This window comes from Neomonachus schauinslandi, chromosome 6, assembly GCF_002201575.2.
Source record: "Neomonachus schauinslandi chromosome 6, ASM220157v2, whole genome shotgun sequence".
Lineage (NCBI taxonomy): Eukaryota > Metazoa > Chordata > Mammalia > Carnivora > Phocidae > Neomonachus > Neomonachus schauinslandi.
This window is the reverse complement of record NC_058408.1, coordinates 129,875,031-129,886,149: the sequence shown is the minus strand read 5'-3', so window position 1 is coordinate 129,886,149 and position 11,119 is coordinate 129,875,031. Positions and strand designations below refer to the sequence as shown.

Genomic DNA, 11,119 nt, shown 5'->3' with positions numbered 1-11,119 from the left:
CCGCCTGGTCCTCCTTAAGAAGCTTCCGCAGCCCGGGGTAGAGGCGGGTGTTTTGTTCTTATAAGGAGGAAAAAGTTTCTGTGACATCCAGGAAATGAGTAACTCCGCCGCCTTTAGGGCCGCGCTGATGGAGGCCTGGAGGCGGGAGCCGGCCGGGGTGTCGCCGCCCCCGTCCCCCTAAGTGCCCGGCAGGGCGCTCGGTCGAAGCCGCCCGCGAGCCGCGGCCTCCGGGCCCTGGGGACCCGCGCGCGCAGCCCGGCTGGCGCGGTCCCTGCCGCGAGCCGGAGCGGGACGAAGGCCAGCGTAAGTCCGGGGGCGTCCACCTCGCGTGGTGGGGGAAGAGGGGCGCGGGGCGGGGGGACCGCGGGTAGGCGGCGCTGCGCCCGCGGTGGGGGCGCGCAGCGGGGGCATGGGGAGCGCGGGCGGCTGCTCGGCCGGGGGCTGGGGTGCCTGGGGAGACCCGGCTGCGTGGTCTTCTGTGGCGCGCGTGTCCTGCGCCCCCGCGTCTCCGCTCCAGCCCCGGCCGCGGACCCCGGGGGCGCCTCGCTGCAGCCCCGCGCGGCGGGCAACGCCTCCTCCGGGCGCCCGAAGCGGGGCCGCGACGTTGTCCCTTGTGCCCCGGCGATCCGTTACTTCGGACCGTCTGAGCGGAGTGCTCGAGCAGAAAAACAGGCCGGGTCACTCGGCTCTTCGGCCAGCCTGCTTCCCCCCCTGGAAGCAGGCAGGGGAGTGCAGCTTGTTTTTTCTCGGTTTAAGGTAGTGAAGCTGTGGGGTTATGGGGGCCGGATGAAGCCTCCACAGCTTCCTCTTTCGCGACTCTTAGTGAAGGAGACCCCGCGCTGTGCAGAACTTTCTCTCGCGGCTGCACATAGTCTCTGCCGCCTGACCCTTAACCCCATCCCCACCCCTCCCCAGTGTCTCTAGCTTTCTGGCTTCCAGGTGTAGGGACTCAGAAGCCCCAGGGCCAAGCTTCCCATCCGAAATGCTCCTTTTTAAAAACCAAAATGCTGCCGAGCAGGAAGCGAAAATATTTTGCTGAGCGACTCAGGGACCGCATGTGGCCTATGGCATCCTCTGCCTGGTGTGCGAAGGAACCTTCTTCAGAACTAAAAGAGCTCCAGATACTGGCAGATCCTAGACCCCGGCCTTCGGGATCTAACTCAGTTTGAGAATCCTGTTCTATTTTGTCGTTACTCTTTTGGATTTGACCCAGGCGCTTCCCTTTTACAAACCAGTTCTGCCTCGGAGAGGCTGCCAGGTAAAGCTGACCTGAGCCTGGTGTAGTCCCAGGTCCAGGCTGGCTGTGAAAACGGCCTGGCAGACGCAGGGAGGATTGCTGCCGTTCGGCTATAACATGCTGGGCCACGTGCTCTGGAGGCCTCCTCCCAGCCTACGTGCCTAAGTGGCTTTCATTGTTTGCTAATTCCCTGTGCCGGCCACCGCTGCAGGCCAGTCTGCCCTCGGGTCTGCACTGTGGGTAACCATAAAGTGGTTAGACTGACTGCTCTCTCTGGGTGGATGGAAAGCCTTCTTCAAATGCCATACCCGCGCTCCGCAATTTTCAGAGATGCAGCCGATTCAGGCTCTGGTTTTCAGGGGGCAAGGGTCTGAACTTCTAACCCGATGCCATCATCGCAGAAGTTGTCACCTTACCAGCAATGGCTCCCAGCTCCTGCGGTGCTCAAAGGGAAACAAAGAAGAGGGTGTGGGGGCGAACTTTTTATCTGAGGGCAAGAACAGGGAAGAACTTCTGGTAGAGGCTTCTGGCAAAGTTGCCCACCGGAGAAAGTACTGTCTGGGAGAAAACTGGTTTTGGGGGCGCCTGGGTGGCTCAGTCGGTTAAGGGTCTGCCTTCTGCTCAGGTCATGATCCCCAGGGTCCTGGGCAGGGAGCCTGCTTCTCCCTCTCCCTCTGCCCCTGCATGCATGCGCGCTCTCTCTCTCAAATAAATAAAATTTTTTTTAAAAAGAAAGTAAGGAAGGAAGAAAAGAAAAAAAACTGGTTTTGTATTTTTCCCTTCTTGAACCCCCTGGGGTCAATAAGAGAAAGACAGTGGGGGATTCTGTCTGCTGGAGGGGTACACATCTCAGTGGGAGGCAGTGACCAGCAGAGCCCCTGGAAGGGTAGTGTTGGGCCACTGGAGGGCATGAGCTCAGGGCGCCCTGCCACCTCTTGGAAGGGGCGGCACTGCCAGAGGGAACTGGTCCAGAGGGGAGGGGATGGCAGAGGAAGGGGGCTCTGCAAAGCTCATCTTATGAGGGAGAAGGGCGTGAACCGGCAATAGTTGTCTCCGGGATGAGAAGCTGAGGGGGATGAGGCTGTGGCCTTCAGAAATCTCCAGGACTGTCATTTGAGAAAAGGAGAAGACTTGCTCTGTCTGACCTCAGAGACTCAGTGAGTAGGAGAAGCAGGAAGACAGGTCTTACTCAGAAGTGAGGAGTAACTTGCCAACAACTAGAACTCCTCCGTTGGCAATGCACTGCCCATCCCTGTCAGCAGAGACAGCTGGCCGTCAGCAATTAGGAAGGCCAGAGTCCCTTCAGAGGCCAAAACTGTGGCTCCATATTTGGGGCTGAGAAGTCCCCCTAGTAGGGATGATAGGTATTAGTGCAGCCTGTGGGGTTTTAACAGACTAGTGTCCTAGAGTGCTGGGGTGCTGAGGACCGGGGAACTTATTTATGACTGAGACCAGTTTATCCCAGATAGACTGATCTCAGCCTTGCAGGGGAGAGGGATATGTTTGAGAATGCCAAGGGTTGTTAATAATAACAGCCAAGGCTGTTGCTAGCATATTCCGCTCCTTATGTGAATTAGAATAAGATGTACCTCTCTGCAAGAGGATGACACCTTGGTGACATGTAGGATACCACCTTGGGGCCTCATCTTGATAGACATGGCCAAGGCACATAGCTGGACAAGTGCATGTGAGCTGGACTCATCCTCACCATATCCTGGCCAGGTGTTCTTGAGCAGTACACCACCTGTGCAACCATACACAGCAGCCATGATAACCAACCATTATTGAGGGCTTAGCATTTATTTGCCAGGCTTTTTTTTTTTTTCCCCAAAACCACTTCCCTTTCATTAAGTCATTTAATCTTCATAGGAGTCCTATGAGGTAGGCATTGTTATCCCCATATAGATGAGGAAGCTAAGGCATAGAGCAATGACGTGTTCAGGAGCCTGGAAGCTGAGTCCCAATTACTGAACATTCACAGAACAAGAAGCAGGTTAAGCTTTAAAAGCTAGTTTGGGGGGCGCCTGGGTGGCTCAGTTGGTTGAGCGTCCAACTCTTGGTTTTGGCTCAGGTCATGCTCTCGGGAGTCATGGGATCTGCCCAGTGGCGGGCTCCACACTCAGCAGGGAGTCTGCTTGGGAGCTTGGGATCCTCTCCTTCTCTCTCTCCCTCTGCCCCTTCCACTGCTTACATGCTCTCTCTCATGCTCTCTCTCTCTCATAAATGGATAAATCTTTAAAAAAACAAAAAAGAAAAAAGAAAAGAAAGCTAGTTTGGTTGGGGCCCTTGTGGAAGAAGGGAAGAGCAATTGCTTTTTTCTTTGTCAAAGGAAGAAATACCCACTCTGCTCAGATGGAAGAAAGATGGAAAATTCATCTGGCAGCAGAAAGGCGAGGAAAAAGAGCTCGCTGAGCCTAGATGGCTCATGGGAGGCCTGGCCCAAGTATCAGCTGACTTTCCTTTTTAATTGCTGGGCAGTGTGAAGTGGCAAATCCAGTTTGGGGCCTGACATGAGGGTGATGAGTAAGTGCCACCTGGGTGTGGTGCAGAGGGAAAAGGCCACAGCTACTCGGGGCCCCTGACCTAGGCAGGAAATGCCCCCAGGAGTGGAACGAGGTGGCGAGTGTCCAAACATGCTGTCCCAGCACTTCCCACCCCCCAGTCCCCATCTATTCCCTCTTCCCTTCCCTGTCCAGGCCCTGTTCACCTGTCCTTCCCAAGCTGGTTCAGGAAATCTTTCCCCAAATTCCATTTCACACCTTCGTTTATATATGATCACTTCTTTTCCGCACCATACATTTTAGCACTTAATTAGCTGGAGTTAAACATGTTACTACATACTATCTATAGACAGTATTTTAAATAAACTAGCTTCTCAGCCGATGAGGATGTCTCAAAGACTCTTGGGAAGAACCAGCTGATACCCAGCAGATTTCCCATAAAGGGTGGTATTTATGTGGATCATGTCACCTATCCCAAGTCTAGCTCTTAGCTGTTCCTACTCAGAAACCCATCTCCACAATTTTCCGAGTGGTTTGGACTTGGACAACTGAGTCACTTCGAGAAGCTCCCAGAAGTGGGTGTGCAAATTAGAATGCTAGTTTTTTTAATTTGGAAGACTTGTGACCATCACCATCATGCAGACTAGATGGTATCTGATTCCTGCGTCCTGGGCGAGCCACATGGGAATCCAAATTTCCAGGCAGCTCGTGCTTGGCAAAGCAGCACAGGGAGGGGGTTGTCTAAGAGCATGGGGCTCTCTTGACTTCTGTGGCCTGCTCATTAGTGGACAGATACCTGCCGGGTAGACCAGTACTCCAGTCAGCCTGGCTGTGTAGGTCTCCTTGGCCAGAGTCTCAGGGGCAGTGTTTACCTGATAGGATGTCTCCATTTCCTCTTGCATAACTTAGCTATTTTGATTTTACTTACTTAATTTGTTTAGTACTTTATAAGCATTAGCTCCCAGCCATGTAGAGTTTCATTTGCATAAGTTAACCACTACACCTGGGGGTAAATGCTATATGCAAATTAAGAGGACTTGGTCAGGTGGCCTGGATGGGTCAACAGTAAGCCAAGCACAGAGCAAAGAACATGGTCCCTAATCCGCACAGGTGCTTGGGGAAGTGGAAGACCCCAGACTGGCCACTTACTGCAGGCCCTGTGCGAGGCGAGCTTGCCTCGGGTCAGCTGGCCTGCCCAGATGGCCTCTCTGGATTTAAAGGGCTCTGTGTGATCTCTGTCCAGGCCCCCTCGTGGCTCATCTTTAGTAAGCCACAGTCTCCAGGTGCCTCGGCATCTTGGGCTTCGGAGTAGGGTTGACTTGGGTTGAGTCCTGGCTCCGCTGATCAGTGGATGGATGTTCTCTGTATTTGGGCAAGTGCTATGACTTTCTCAAGCCTCAGTTTCATCATAGGTAAAATGGAGATAACCACTCACAGGACACGTGTAGAAAGCACTGCGCACCGTGCCTGGCACAGACCTCTAATCTGGCTAGTATGAGCTCTTAAAGGCAGTCGAGTTCAGTCGAGGATCCACATTCTCTGTCGAATTGGGCCCCCAGCATCCCCATTCGTGCCACTGATGTCTGGCCAAAGGACAAGGCTATAGGGACCCAGACTGTCCCAGAGGCTTAGAAGGAAGGAGCTCATCTCATCTGAGCCCTTGCTGTCGTTTGTTCAGAGCTGAGGAGAAAGCTGCTAGTCCCCACCTTTCCACTTACTCTGGGGGAGGGAGAGTCAGGTTTGAGGCTGGGTCTGAACAGGCATCCATCCAGAGGGGAGAGAAGAGTGAGGTTTTCTGGGAGAGGAAGAAGGTCGCTTGGGGGTGCCTAAGAGGTCTGTAGGGCCCCCCTCACCAGTTTGGGACCTCTGATATTCCCCCTCTATCCAAGTGACCCACCCCCTGCCATCGGCTGAATGGAAGCACCTCCAGGTGACATCACTGTTGCCTATGGCAACACCTCACCTCCACCTTAAGGTAGACGGGGAGGAATAAGAACCGTCCCAACTGTAAGACACATGTTGAAGGGAGGGAGCACAGAAGGTGTGACATCCACAGGTGTGTTTCTCACGGGCTGGGCGAGGGGAAGAGGGAGGGGCTGCAGTTCAGAGGTCTAGGCTGGGAGCCAGTTGGGGGTAGGTCTCTGGGCCTTGAGCTTGGCCGAAGGACTAGAGCTCAGTGCTGAGGGCTGAAATCTTGTTTCGTTCTCTGAGCTGCAACTAGGAGCAAAGAGCATGACTCCTTACAGTAGCTTCTGACAACTTCCATAGCCCCGGGTTTCCCTTCTACAGCCTGAATCTGGTAGGGGAGAGTGGGAGGTAGGGGATCAGTGATGGGGAGATCAGGAAAATGGCTTTCCCTGCTTCTCCACCGTCACCCCCGAAGGACAGCAGGACACAAGGATGCCCATGCCCTCACTTAAGAGAGAACCTTCATTCGTTGCTTGAGTACTGGTTATGCAGGTACAATGTGCAAGGCGGTGAATGCGCTCGGGATTCATTGGCTTCGTGGAGCTTTATAATCAAAGGCACCCAGAGAGGAGGAATGTCTGGGATGTGCTGCTCCAAGGGTTGGTACCAGCTGGGAACAGAAGCGAGGTTCACAGCTCACCCCTCACCAGCTCTAGCACACCCCATAGAATTTCAAGTCGGCCTAAACGAAAGCCGCGGAATCCCTTCCTCCCCAGGAGTTCATACAGGGGTTCGGAGGCTGTGGAGATAGATCCGAGATTTGGGGAGTGGTGTTAGAGAGGACAGGCATGGGTGTCAACTGTGTCCTGCCAAGGAACAGAGTCCCACAAAGTCCGAGTGTCAGAGGCGGGAAGACAACAGGCAGACCCCCGACTCCAGGTCTCCTCCTGTGTGACTCTGTGATATTAGCAGTTGGACTCAGTTCCTCTGCCTGTTTAATGGGGATAGGAGCAGCCAGTACCAGAGAATATACAGAGCACTTTCAGATCCTCAGATGGCAGTCCTGGAAACAATACAGAGCCCACAATTTCCAGACAACTCACTTGCAGGTGAATGACATAGTGGGACACCCTGGCTGCCTGGGAGGAGGGCTCAGCTTTGGAGCTATCTTGGGCTCCTCCTACTCTCTCCCCCAGGTCATTTCCCTGAAGTGGATACAGGAGTCTCCTAACCGGTACCAAACCATAGGGAGGGCGTGGTCATAATTCTAGTCCTGCTTGTTGGTATAAAACCATGCTCATAACAAACTGTCCTCCCAGGAGCCTCTTTCAATAGCCAAGAATTCTTCAAAGCAGTCAGGGAACCTGCCTGAAGTTCATGAAAAGGTCCTTTGTTTGCTGAGACTTTGTTCCAGAGTTGGTTAAGGGGCAGGACCACAGCGAGTCTGGGCTGGAGGGGAAGAGAATGGGGGATGCCTAGGCCCTACCCCTGCTTGCCACCCCAAAATGCCCCTTTCTCCCTGATGCCTCCCGGCAAAAGGCACTGTCCAGTGTCAGAAGGGCCCTCCCTCCCTTTTCCCAACGCACTGTCCTTTCAGCTGCAAAGCCGGCTCTGACAGCTCAGCTCACACACCCAGAAGCTCCGGTGGGAGGGGCCTTGAAAGCCCATTAAGTCTGATTCCCTGCTTCGTGCCCAGATTTCACTTAAGTTGGCACCTGCCCTGCCCTAAACGGTACAGGAAAGCCCCTAGGTGCATGTAATATTTCACAGACAATCGGGTCACTGAGCAGCACAGCATGATGGGAAGATTGGAGGCTTGAAAGTCAGTCCTGAGTTCGAATCCCGGCGCTGATAATGAGTGAGGCCTCACCACACTGAGCCTCAGTTTCCTTATGTATAAAATGCAGATAGTGCCTCTTTCAGAGGTTTATTGTGCAGATGAGACCCGTAAAGCATTTTGCACAATGCCTAAATCTCTGTAAATGTCCCACGTTGGCTGCTAGTTTTTAAGCTCTCCCATAGGATGTCAGGGCCAAGGGGCTGGTCTGTTCTTTTCTGGAAAGGGAGAACTGCTTGCCACTCCACCAAGGGTTGCTTCTCTGCTTCTTTTCCGGAATTTGCTTCAAATCCTGTATCCTCCATTTATCTTCTATTTCTGTAAGACTCTCAAGCAAGGAAGTGGGCGTCAAGGGGAGAGGCAGCTGGGGGTCAGATAAACTTGTGTCAGAGTTCGTTCCTGGGTCCTTTTCTTGGTAAACATGGGCAGTAAGTCAGCCTACAGTTCGAAGGAGGCCATCCACACCTGAAGTAGCCGAGGTCTGTCTCCGGGCTGCATCTGGAAGGGTTTTTGCTCACATTCCCCAAGGCACTTACCACTGTTAGCGCTTTGCTTTTCTGACAGCAGAGCGCCTCCCAGGAAGAAAAACCTTAGAAGTGACTTCATCAGGGATCTCCCACTACCCCCATTTCAAAAAGCAATGAGTTTTTTTCCCCCACTCCTGACTTCATTGATTCACTCAGCATGCATCGAGGAACCCCTGAACCTTTAATACCAGGCATCAGGGCCCCACAGTGGTTTCTCCTTCTAGGTGCTCAGAAGGCCTGGAGGATTGGTTAGTGTTGATGCTGCCAGACTGGGGGTGGGGGGGAGGGTGGCAAGCTGCGAGCTCTCCAGGTGCCAAGCTTCCTGCTCTCCCTCTGTGGCAGCCCCTGGGGCCTTTTGAAGAAACAGGGAGGTGGAGGAGGCAACCAGGCCAAGTCCCCAGGCTTCTGGAATGCTGCAGGGATGTTGGTCACCCCCGTCTCCCCAGAGGAGTCCCTAAGGTGCAGGATTTAACAAATCAAAGGGGAGACCTGGCCTTATCACCCATACCGATAACCGTGTCCTTTACAGAGCACCAGCATGTATGGGACCACCATGCCAAGAAGGAAGTACTCTTGTCACCCCAAGTGAGAGACTTGGGATTCAAACCCAGGCCCTCTGATTGCAGAGCCTGGGCCCTTCGCTGCTGGACACTAAGCCTCCGCAAAGTGTTAAGCTCTTCTGAGCTGAAGATCTCGGGCTCTTTCTTTCTGGGTGGCCTTGGGGTGGAGTATGTCCCTGTGAACTTGGCAGGGTCAGGGGCTGCTTGCTGCCTGCCCCAGCCTGACCCGCCCGTCCCTGTCGTTGGTTCAGGCGCCCCCACTATGCGCCAGGCGCAGCCTCAGGCACAAGCCAGGGCAGAACACGGGCATCATTCCCTCCCTGTGGCTGGCTGTCGCGGTCGTCATCATTTCGTCTAATTCACAGGGAAGAGAACTCTGTGCGGTCCTAGCCGAGTCTGGGGGTAGTTTTGCCAGCAGTTCTCGGACTTACGGTGGAGGCCCCCTGCTTTCCCGGACGGGGAGTGCTGGATGGCCCTGACTGAGGCAGCCCTGGAGAGGGCGGGCGGCCGACCGTGTCGTTCAGCCCCGGTTCCTGCCACAGAGAGCACAAGCTGAGAGGCCCCCACCAGCTCTGAGGCGTTTTACAACTGGGTTGGCCTCCATCTTGCTTTTATTAATTCCCCTTGCTATTCCCCTTGATTAAGATGAAAGGGGTTTTAGATCTTTGCAGGCGCAGAGCACGCGTGCGTGTGTGTGTGTGTGTGTGTGTGTGTGTGTGTGTGTTTGTACATACACGCAGGAGGCCCAGAGCTCTTCCCTTCCCACCCCCCCTCCCTCCCTCTTCTCCTCTCCCCCGTCCCCCCTGCCCAGCTGGGGCGCAGGCATTGTGTCTAGTATGGCCCAAGCCCCAGGGGACCAGGGTGGGAGAACAGCCTGGGATTTCACTGTGTGGGGGCCAGAATCCCTCCAGCCAGGCCGTGAGTAAGAGGGGGCGGGTGGGGAAACTGTGGAAAAGTCCCGGGGGCCCCTGCGCTCCCTGGAGAGACTAGGTTGTCTTTGTGAGCTGGTCTGTCTTTGTTCTCCTCCAGGGATCACAAGGAAGGTGGTGCCCAGCAGCCTGTTTCATCCCATCCATCCCCAGCTCATCTGTGAGAGCGGGAGCAGGGTGGCCAAGGGAGGGCTTTGTCTCCACTTTGTTTTCCTTTGTATTTTCTCTCTGGTTCCTGCTCAGCCCCCTCGAAGACCCTCCCCACTGAGCCAGCGTGTTTGCTGTTGTCTGGAGCCTGCTTTCCGTCACTGCAGCCTGGCCTCCCTGCCCCACAGCCCAGGTGTGGCCCGTCCTGAGCATTCACTGCTCTGCTTGGAGGCCAGGAGTGGAGAGAACGCAGGGTGGAGGGAGGGAAGGGGGACGAGTCTGGGGAGCCTTGGCGTTCCTGCCGGAGGTGGGTGTTAATGTTCCCTCCCAGCCAGCTCTTGTGGGCGAGCTGGGGCCCAGAGGCGGAGGGAAATTCTGAGAAACACTAGCTCAAGCCGAGGCAACCTCTGACGGTGTATGAGGGCTGCTTCACTGTGGGAAATGGTTACCTCTGTGTTTCCATTGTTAACACGCCCCTGTGATCTCAGGTCCAGAAATCTGAGGTGGGAATCCGGGGATCAAGGGGGACGCTTTGGTGCACACCCTCTCTAGGAAACGCATCCTTCCTGAGAATGGAGGACGCGTGTGGTGCCTTCTTTGGAAAGCGGGTGTCTCCAGAGGGCAGGATGTGAGCACCCTGGTGGGTCCCCAGGATCGCACGGTCCTTGGTGCCCTGAGCAGGCAGCGCTGCATGTGGGTCTCTGCCAGGCACTTTGGGGAATGTCAAGACAAGCCTTCCAGGCCCTGGAAGTTGTGGGGTCAGACCAGAGCTCAGGCAGCTCACTATGCTAAAAGAGCAGGATGGGGTGAACTGGGGAGATGGCGGGGTCTGGAGTTGTGGGCCTGGCATGGCCTCGGCCCCTCTGCCCTTCCCCCTCCCGGCTCTGTGGGCTTCTGCCTATGAAATGGGGCTGCCACACTGGTGAGCCGAGCTACCTAAGGGGAGAGGCGGGAGCAAGGACTGTGGGCTCCCTGCTCTGGGACATCTCCAGAGATGCCATCTGCACAAGGCACCAGGCCTGCCCGCACTCAGAAGGGCTTAATACATATGCTGTCACCCCTGTCCCCCCTGCCCCCACCCCCCTGCTTGTTCTTGTATCCCTTTCAAGAAAGAAGGGTTTGTCTCAGGAGTTGGGGGTGGAGAGGGATGAGGAAGGCTCTTGGAGGCCGTTTCTGAGATGGGCTTGCTGTGAGGACCATCGGGTAGGGTTTGGGTCGTGTGGTGTGGACACGGTGCAGGGAATTGGGGGCAGTACAGGAGATGTTCAGGGGACAGGCAGTAATCGGAAGTGGCCAGGGCAAGTGGGAAGAGAACTGAGGGGTCCCCCAAGGCTTGGTGGGGCCAGGCCCTGAACATCAATCTGAAAGCTCTGACCCGTGTCGCAGTGAGACGGAGAAGGGCGACCTCCAGGGAGGAGGAGAGGTGGTGGCTGGGGGTGACGGAGGGCTCCACCTCAGAGGTGGCAGGGGGGG

General features: G+C 55.3%; 1 protein-coding gene across 1 annotated transcript in view; it reads left to right on the top strand.

Annotated features, from left to right (window-relative positions):
- The first annotated feature begins 207 nt into the window (after positions 1 to 207).
- LOC110589503 (inositol 1,4,5-trisphosphate receptor interacting protein) overlaps positions 208 to 11,119 on the top strand; it is a 25,044-nt gene continuing 14,132 nt past the window's right edge. Inside the window, exon 1 of the mRNA XM_021700018.1 lies at positions 208 to 303. The gene's annotated coding sequence lies outside the window, so the exon portion shown is untranslated. The remainder of the gene's footprint in view (positions 304 to 11,119) is intronic.